At 39.6% G+C, this 9918-nt stretch overlaps 1 pseudogene; it reads left to right on the top strand.

The window, feature by feature from the left end:
- The first annotated feature begins 8329 nt into the window (after nucleotides 1–8329).
- On the top strand, nucleotides 8330–9193 carry LOC105092207 (ferritin light chain-like; annotated as a pseudogene).
- The last annotated feature ends 725 nt before the right edge of the window (nucleotides 9194–9918 follow it).

The following is a 9918-nucleotide window of genomic DNA, read 5'->3' as shown; positions in this document are numbered from 1 at the left end:
ATGGGGTCAGAGATTACCCTGCCTTGGACTAAATCCATTTCTGTATTGTTATATAACAGTTACAATTGTTGATTCAAATGAAAATATTTAGTTAGTTCTTATGTGACTTAACTTGGTCTGATTGAGCTAGATTTAAATAAGCTAATTTCCCGGGCTCCCACATAATTCCTCTAGTTCTTAATGGATCACATGATGACGAAGAAGTTCTTATTAAAACACACACACACGCACGCACGCACGCACGCGCGCGCACGCTCGCGCCTAAACCACCATGAAAACCTCCCTAAGCTCAACCATTGGTATTTTATAGAATGCTCAAATGAAGAAAGGCACTTTTGACAGCCTAATTTTGCAAATTTAAACTCATTGTGTGAAAATAATTTAGACAAAAAAAAATCCAAAATCCTCTCAGCTTAGTCGCATTTATAAAGACCTGTTGGTGAGCTTTGACAGGCATAGTTGAGGTTGAAGAAATTGCACACTTGTGATTGAACAGGTCATCAGTGAGTTCCTCTGGGCCTGCAATTTCCAGTCAAGGGCAGTTGGCCTGCTCATGGCCACCTGCTGACGATCTGACATAGATATGCACAAGGATAATAGCTGACATTTAGAGAGCCCTTCCTAAGCATGAGATACAGTGCTAAGTTTTTTTTTATGTGTTATTTCATTTAATCCTCACAACAACCCAATGAGATAGATATTATAGTCACCTTCCTTTTATAGAGGAGGCATTAAGGAATTTGCCAAAATTCCACAGCTGGTCAGTGGCATAGCTGGGATTCAAACCCAGATATCAGGATCAGAGCTTGCACTCACGTTCTGTGCCTTGTACTGCCTGTGCTGCTCGCCTTCCTCAGCTACAACTTGCTGGAAAAGCTGTGATTGCCTGAACCAAGGGGAGCGAATCCATAGCCTGGCGAGCAGTCAGTGACGGGGCCTGGTAGAAACAGCTGTGTCAGAATTGGAGCAGGGGTTATTCACTAGGCTACCAGGTTTCGTCTGTGAGTATGAACTGAGGAATATAGTAGAGGAATATAGAAGGAAGGGGCCAACACCAAAACCCCCTCGGAGAGAACTCAGGTAAACTGAGGCCATAAGGCCACAGAGGTCTAGAGAAAGTGTGAATGCACCAAAGCAATGACCAGGCAAACGTATTAAGCAGAGGTGTGAGGCAGGAAAAAGATGCAGAGTAGAGGACAAAATGGATTGTCATGGAGGAGAGAGATTATGATGTGACAGAGAGCTTCAATGAACCCTCATGGCCAGGAAGACAGAGACCACATCCAGGGTCCTGTCCATATTCCCTGATGCCCAGGAATGTGCAACAAATGCTGGCAGGTTGAGTAGGGAAGGAAGATGTCACAGGAGGATAGCTGGGACCTGCTGATGGCAGTACACCTGAGGGCAGTGCAAGAACTCTTGCTGCTGAGAAACAGACCCTCAGCCTCTGGAGGTGAATGACACCTCTCTCTTTAGTGACTCCTTTTTTTCTCATGAGATTTCCTTCTCCTTTTTTGTCAAGAGTACTGTTTTGATAAAACCCCATTTCCATTTCTTAACGTTGCTTGAAGCTACTTTTTTTTTTTTTTGACAAAAACAACTCAACAGCAAAGAACACTGTTTATGTGAAAAGATGAAACAATTTCTTTACACCTCCTTCAAATTTTCCTTTTCCTCTCATTAGGGATAGGAATAACATCCAATTCTACCCGAGACTGACAGCTTTTAAAAATCAAAGCATGTAAAGCTAAGGTTAGCCTAGATCTGTTAACATCTTTTTTTTTTTTTAACATTTTTTATTGATTTATAATCATTTTACAATGTTGTGTCAAATTCCAGTGTTCAGCACAATTTTTCAGTCATACATGGACATATACACACTCATTGTCACATTTTTTCTGTGAGCTACCATAAGATTTTGTGTATATTTCCCTGTGCTATACAGTATGATCTTAACATCTTAAGTGTAGTAAATTTCAAATTACCTTTCAATGGTGAAAGATGTTTTTTCTTTCTTTTGTAAAAATTCAAGATTGATCATGCATTTGCATGAGTAATCTAGATAGTGACTTTCTGTTTATTAGGATAATTTACAAAATCTACGTCACATATTCTCCTCCTCTGTCATTTATGTGCCTCAAGAATAGAGCAGAAGGCCAGTTTTACAGAAAAATTTACATCCTCCAATTTGCTCCCTGGTACCCAGTCTTGTAGTTTAAGGGTCAGCTAAGCACCATGGAGGGCATGCTTCCTGTAGAGAACACAAGATTTTGCATTTTCTTGTCCCAGTTTTGTCACTCTTCTGTAGTGATCTCAAGCAAATCACTTAATTCCTCTGAGCATCAGTTTTCTCATATGTAAACTGGGGTACATAATAGTAAATTTAGTAATAACTATGTAAAATGATTTTTGTTAAACTTTGTTTTTGATTTAACACCAATTTTGGTAATGACCTATATGTGGAAACACTAGTGTAATGATTATAATGATTGTTTCAGATTTCCTCTTTATGCTGATTACTGGCTAAAGGCTATTTCAATTTTGCATTATTAATATTTGTTATGCCCATGTTTATTCACCAGCCGGGTGACTTCAAGCAAGTCATTTAATATCCTCATCATTGTTCTTGGGGCAAAGACCAACATTTCTAGCATGGCCTGTCTCTGCACCTCAAGACTACTTCCTTCCCTTGCTGTCAAAGCTCCAGTCACACAGTCCTCTTTCAGGTTGGAAGGAAGCCACCTTCCTTTTTACCCAAGAGCCTTGCATGTGTTCTTATCTCTGCTTAAAGTGCTACCCAACTTCAGTCTTTCTCTGCTCTCCTCTTCTCTTGGTTAATGCCTGTAAGTCTCAGTTCAAATGTCACATGCCTGGGGCAGTCCTGGTCACCCGTAGGATTAGCTCAAGTTCACCTATTATGGGTACCTTTACCAACCCTATACTTCTTTCTTGTACTCTTCACTGCATATTATTAGTGGGACAATTGCAGAGTCTTCCTGAAAGCAGAGACTATGTGTGTGTTGCTTCCGTTGGGGGCTTAACACAAAACTCAATGCCTGGCATATAGTAGACTCTTGATAAGTATTTGTTGGCTGAATACAGGGAAGATAACTTGAATGTAATCAATAAAATCCATAATGCAAACTAAACACACTTACTTAGTCAAAAAACTAATATACACTAACAATATTTCAGGTAAAGGGATCACCTAGATCACTAGATAGAGTGATCAAATGCATGAAATAATTACTTTATCTATTGATTACATAGGAATTGAGTTTGTCTACGAGTATATATAATTTACAAGCTAACATAAAATAGGTAAAAATTGGTACCTGAAAATATATAGATACAAAAAAGCAAGGCCAGATAAAAAGATAGAATAAATATTAAGACTCGAGGTCCAACAGGGTTAATAATACAGGTTGAGCTGTAAACATGATTCTAAGCTTGCCAGGGGCCAAAAGAAAAATGAAAATATCATCTGTTATGTGATGGTCATTGACCTGAGGGAAAAGCACTCTTGTCTTCTGGGAAAAAGAAAGCTGTTCAGGGCACTTTTTTTTTTTTTTTTTCTGGAAGACATTTCTTTGAAGGGATAGAACTTGTTTTCTCCATGGCTCTTTGGGCAGCTTGGCAGCCTTCTAGAACCTGCAGCATTAGAAGGTCAGAGTTCTCTTCCCAGATCTCCTCTCTCCAACTCTCTCCTCCTCTTCTCTCCTCTCCTTCCCATGTTTCCTCCTTTTCTCTCCTGAAATTTTTATCTCATTGCAATTAAAAGATGAGTTAAACTTAACATGTGGCCTTCCCAGAGCTGCGCTGGTGCTGGGGTATAATGGCTAAATCTGGCAGGTCCTAATCCGGTGGTGTATGTAGTGAAAAGTCTGACAGCCCCAGCTCCAGTACTCACTCCGCACTCTCCAGGACTAGGTCATTCATCTGGCTCAGTTTTTCCATCTAGAGGGGCTGTTGATGCCTCCTTTAGAGGGCAGCTGAGAAGCTGAATGAGAGAACACTTGGGGCTGAGTCTGGCCGAGCCCATGTTCCATAAACGTTCTCTCTTACATGTTTCTTCCTCCCTCTCGGAACTGGCATAAGGATCAGTGGGGATGTTATGTGAGTGTGTGTATATTCTAGAGGCCCAAGGAGAGGAGAGGCTATTCTTCTATCTTCACAAACATCAGTGGAAGGAACAATTACATGTATTAGAAATAAAAACAAATTAAATATAACTGCACTTAGCAACAAGGATGAATCTCATAAATAATTGAACAAAAGAAATCAGACATAAAATAATGTATGGCGTATGACTCCAAAAACAGGCAAAACTAAACTAATGTTTTAGAAGTCAGGATGGTGGTTACCTTTGAAAAGAAGGGAAGGAGAGTCATGATCTGGAGACCCAAAGGAGTCTTCTGTGCCTCCTTCCTCAGTGGTGGTTATGCAAATCATTGTGTTAATTACTGAGCTATACAATTTGGTACAATTTTCTGTATTCATGTTGAAGTATAACACAGATAATATAAAATAATAATAGTGAAAGGAAACATGTAACAAACAAAAATAGTAGGTATTTTGATAAAACTCAGAATTGCAGTGATTCCTTTTGGAAAACATTTTTGTCAAGAAATGTGTAACGTCTTTGCTGGGAATATGCTAAAATTCCTGAGACACAGGCTGTAAGATGGCTTATTGAAGCTGTGTGGTTTTGACATTGCTATACATTGTAATGAAGTATCTTATGTGTCAAAAAATATTTCTGCTAAAACAAGCCACATTTCACGAAATTGTTTCCTTGTTTATGGAGATTTCTGTACTATATTTATTGCTAATCATTTCCATTAAAATATTTAGTAAAAAAAAAAAAAAGAATTACATATATTTCTCTTTACTAATGATCTACTCCAGTGAACTTAATTTTTTATATATTTTAATTAATTTTTTACCTAAAGCAAGAAAACAAAAGGGATTCAGAGCCTCTAATCTTTTTTATTATATGTGTGTGTATATATATATATATATATAATTTTAAAGTATATGTGTGCACATTTTTAAAACCCCTATTTCTGCAAAATAATAAGACATTGCATCAGTGATATAAGCAAGTCAAAACAAAACAGGAAGTTGTGGGACCAGCAGTATTCGTGGTCATGGGTCAGGAATGGCTTAAAAATTGAGCTTGAATTGTGGTTCCCCACCTTTACCACCTTTTTATTGAAAAATCGGACTCTGGCTTAGTGGAACTGAATCGCTGCTGGAGATTTTTCTTCCTATAAAATTCTCAGAATGTTTATTAGATCTCTTTTGCTGAATTTCTGTATGTAATAAAGAACTCAGTCTAGATTATGAAGTCTAAGATCCCTAAGCAAATTCTTCTTGCTTTTCTAACTTATTCAAACCAGATTTTCCCATTTGGGAAGGTCATGAGGAATGTGCAGTTTCTATAGAATCCACCTCAGTTATGGTGGTTTCTATGACAAAGTTTCGGGAGTGGCAAAGTATATTGCCTGCTGGTTACCAGCACAGTCCACAGAGAGACATGATTATTTGTACAGAGATTTCCTCTAATTTTTTTTTTTTATCCTGAAAGAAAATATCCTGGTAGCCCACCGAATCTAAAATTGGATATTTTGTATGTGTCTCATTATGGTTTTGTGGACAAAGGAACTAAAAACAATGGTAGTTTAAAAATAAAATTGCTTTGTTTCCTCTGGTGGTGTCTGAAATGCAGACTCTTTTACCAGGAGAAAAGGGTTACTAAATTGTGTGGTCGTAGCACACTAGCAAACATATTTCTAGCACTGAGCATTATAATTGGTAAAGGCTGTGTGGAATTATACACAGAAATCTGGGATATTTTATTTCGGCTAAGAATATTTAGATTTTATAATCTGTAGATAGTATTGAGAAAGGTATTTATGATCAGTAGCCATCCAGAAGTGATACTGACTTGACTAGATGGCCACTTTGTTTTGTACATCTGGCATTTCACTGGGTTCAGCAATTTTCTATCTTTACATTTTCCAAACTTGGAGTAGTAACCCCAAAGGCAACCACGGAAGGCAATCCCTTGTGGCCTGTGAAACTCTGTTGCACAGTTCTGCGTTAAGACTGGCAAAACAACATTTCCAGCACCATGAAACTAACACAATATTTACTGTAATATCTACACAGTATCTATATAGCATGTAATAAAGGTGAACATACCATTGAGTACTTACTATGTTTAGTACAGCTCAAAGTCCTTCATCTGCATTATCTCTTTTAACTCTGAATTAATATTATTATTCTCATTTTATAGAAGAGAAACTGAGGTTCTGAAAGTTTAAGGGACAGCTGGTATGTATCCTGGAGCACAAATTCCAATCCAGGAGTCTCTGGCTGTGGACTTGTTCTTCTAAATTGCCATATGTATTGCTCCTCAAATGTCTAGTTAATAGTTACTGAATTATCAGTAGGACGGACGCATGCAGACTGCTTTGTAGTCCCAACTCTCCAGCTTATTTCCTACGTGACCTTGGGCATGTTATTTATCCTTTGGCCTTGGTTTACTTAGCAGTCAGATGTGGAGAGTTGAACTGGATGGTTTTTAGGATTCCCTTTATTATCCTATTGTATGCGTCTATGATTAATGCGAGTTGTTTGGGCAGTCTGGATAATTTGAGTAATATAATAGTGTTGTGCTCTGTATCACAGCCCTCCATTTTATAAAGGAGAGTTGCGTCACCATAATACAGGGCATGGTGGTATAGTAGAAGGTACCCATGTCTAGACATCTGATCAACTTCTGGAAGGAAGTCAGATCTGGGTTATAACCTGTGCTATAGCCTGAATGTTTGTGACCTACAAAATTCATGTATTGAAACTTAACTCCAAAAGTGGTGGTATTAGGAAGTGGGGCCTTTTTAAGATTTTTAGGTCTGAGGGTGGTACCCTCATAAATGGGATTAGTGCCTTATAAAAGAGGTCCCAGAGAACTCCCTCATCCCTTCTGCTGTGTGAGGTTTTTGCAGAAAGACAACTATCTATGAATCAGGTTGTGAACTCTCACCAGACAGCGAAGGAGGATGTTGCCTCCTTCATCTTGGACTTCCAGCCTCTAGAACTGTAAGAAATAAAATTCTGTCATTTGTGAACTGCCTGGTCTGTGGTGTTCTGTTACAGCAGCATGCACTGACTGAGACAGCCTGTTTTATTCCAGTTACAAAATAAATTAGTCATGGGGCTGTAATGTACAGCTCAGGGAATATAGTCAATATTTTAATAACTTTATATGGTGACAGATGGTAACCGGACTTGTAGTGGTAATCATTTCGTAATGTATAAAAATGTTGAATCACTATGTTGTACACCTGAAACTAATATAATAGTGTTAAGTCAACTGTACTTCAATAAAATGTTTTTTTAAAAGACAACCTGTTATACCACTTACTAGCTACATAAGCTTTACCAGACAGTGTAGCAATTCTGAGTTTAGGTTTTCTTACCTGAAACCTAACAGTGTCTATCTCATACTTAATGTTTTGGGATCAAAAAATGTATGTTAAAACCTTTGTACATGTAAGGGTGTGATTATTAGTAGAATTACTGAAAGAATATTGATAAATAGTGACCAGGAATAAAACATGAATTTAGACTCACTAACTTTTGATCATGTCATAGTGTTATGGGCTGAATTATGTCCTCCCAAAATTCATATGGTGAAGTCTTAACTCCCAGTACCTCAGAAGAATGGGATTCCATTTGGAGATAAGGCCATTAAAAAGGTAACTAAGGTAAAATAGGTGATACGGGTGGGCTCTAATACAGCATGACTGGTGTCCTTGTAAGAAGGGGAGAATATGACACAAACATATGAGAACACACTTAGGAAAGACCATGTGAGGACATGGCCAGAGGCCATCTGTAAGCCGAGGAAAGATGGCTCAGAACGAGAAATCACTGAGACATCTGTTGTTTGCCCAGCACTGTGATGGAAGAGGAGTATTCAATAATTTCTGCTCCCCTGTTCAGCTTTTAGGATTCTTCTCCATGCCTCCCCTCACCTACTCTTATGACCCTTCTCCACAAGCGAGAGCTGGCTGGGTAATGGTTGAGCATTCCAGACACACCTGGGTGGTCTCACTCGCCTCGCTGCACTGCAGCTGATCCACTCAGTTATGTACTTGTCCTAATGGAACGTGAGCAACTGAAGGGACTCAGTTCTGCTCATCTTCACATCATCAGCACTACACCACCACTTAGCACAGAGTTAGTGCTCAGTGAAGGTTTGTTGGAAGACTGTAGGCCCTTGCAATCTATTTTGCAACCAAAAATTTTAATAAAAATGATAACAACAAGGCAGTGCGTTCGGGGGTCCCATGGATCTGTCTCTTGCTTTAACAATGTTTAGACGGAACAGACCCAGGGACACCCCTTGCTCCAGCCTCCAACCACCCTTCAACCTTTTTTCCAGTTGCATCCTTCAGAACCAGCCACTGTGCTATCTTCAGCCTCTGGGACCAGCCAACATCATTTTGTGAGCTTAACTCCTTATTACCGATCAACCATGAGCTCCCAGATTCGTTAGAAGTATTCCAGCGAGGTTGAGGCCTCCATCAACCACCCGGTCAACATGCATCTGTGTGCCTCCTACACCTACCTCTCTCTGGGCTTCTATTTAGACTACAAGAATGTGGCTCTGGAGGGCATTGGCCACTTTTCCCGCGAATTGGCTGAGGAGAAGCGCGAGGGCGCAGAGCGTCTCTTGAAAATGCAAAACCAGCGCAGAGGCCGCGCTCTGTTCCAAGACGTGCAGAAGCCATCTCAAGATGAGGGGGTAAAACCCAGGATGCTATGGAAGCTGCTATTGTCCTGGAGGAGAACCTGAACCAGGTCCTTTTGGATCTACATGCCCTGGGTTCTGCCCGCGCAGACCCACATCTCTGTGACTTCCTGGAGAACCGCTTCCTGGATGAGGTGGTGAAACTCATCAAGAAGATGGGCAACTACCTGACTAACCTCTGCAGGCTTTCTGGTCCCCAGGCTGGGCTGGACGAGTACCTCTTCGAAAGGCTTACCCTCAAGCACAACTAGGAGCCTCTGCAAGCCAGTGGTCTTTGCAAAGCCCCTCTGGTGTCTGCCTGAAGCCTCTCTCTGCAGTCACCAGGCAGCTTTTTTAACCATCCTGGAGCCCTCTCCCAAGCCTTGGACCAAATGGAAACAATACAGCTTTTTGCAACACCCAAAAATAATAATAATAATAATAATAATAATAATAATAATAATAGTGACTGCTTACTGAGAACAAGGCACTCAGCCAACAGGTTATTTTGCATACAAACCACATTTGGGACATTTATACATTTTACCCCTATATTTGTCTTCTCCAGGCCGAATTTGGAACTTTGGATCTGGAATGACAAGCTGATGCTTTCAGCCTGTTAGAGCTACCTCTCAGCTGATAGTTCACTTCTGGCAGCATCCTCCGTTTTAATCTTCATAGCAGTGGCTTATGCAGTACTTTGAACTTTATTGCACTTCTGCATTTATTTTAGAGAAGTACATGCAATGGAAAAATGAAAATATAAGAGTGCTGATTTTAATGATTAATAATTTGATCTCATAAATTTAATTCAACTTAGAAAAAGACTCCAGTGTCAAGCACTGTTCTAGACTCTAGGAATATACCAATGAACACAGTAGATCTAAATATCTGTCCTTGTGCTGCTCATATTTTAGTTGGTGAAAACAGACAATTAAAGAAAAAGCTAACATATAGAATGTCTGTGTAGAATATAGACAGTGTTAGGTGCTATGGAGAAAAAGGGGTTGGCATGTGAAGTTGAAGGTGCTTGTTAGAAATTTTAGTGGAGAAAAGAAGTTGGTGTGGGAGAGGGCTGGGCTGAAGGTGTAAATTTGTAAATTGTAGAATAAGTA

Source organism: Camelus dromedarius, chromosome 11 (assembly GCF_036321535.1).
Source record: "Camelus dromedarius isolate mCamDro1 chromosome 11, mCamDro1.pat, whole genome shotgun sequence".
NCBI lineage: Eukaryota > Metazoa > Chordata > Mammalia > Artiodactyla > Camelidae > Camelus > Camelus dromedarius.
The sequence above is the reverse complement of the archived record's forward strand: the minus strand, read 5'-3'. Positions and strand labels throughout refer to the sequence as shown.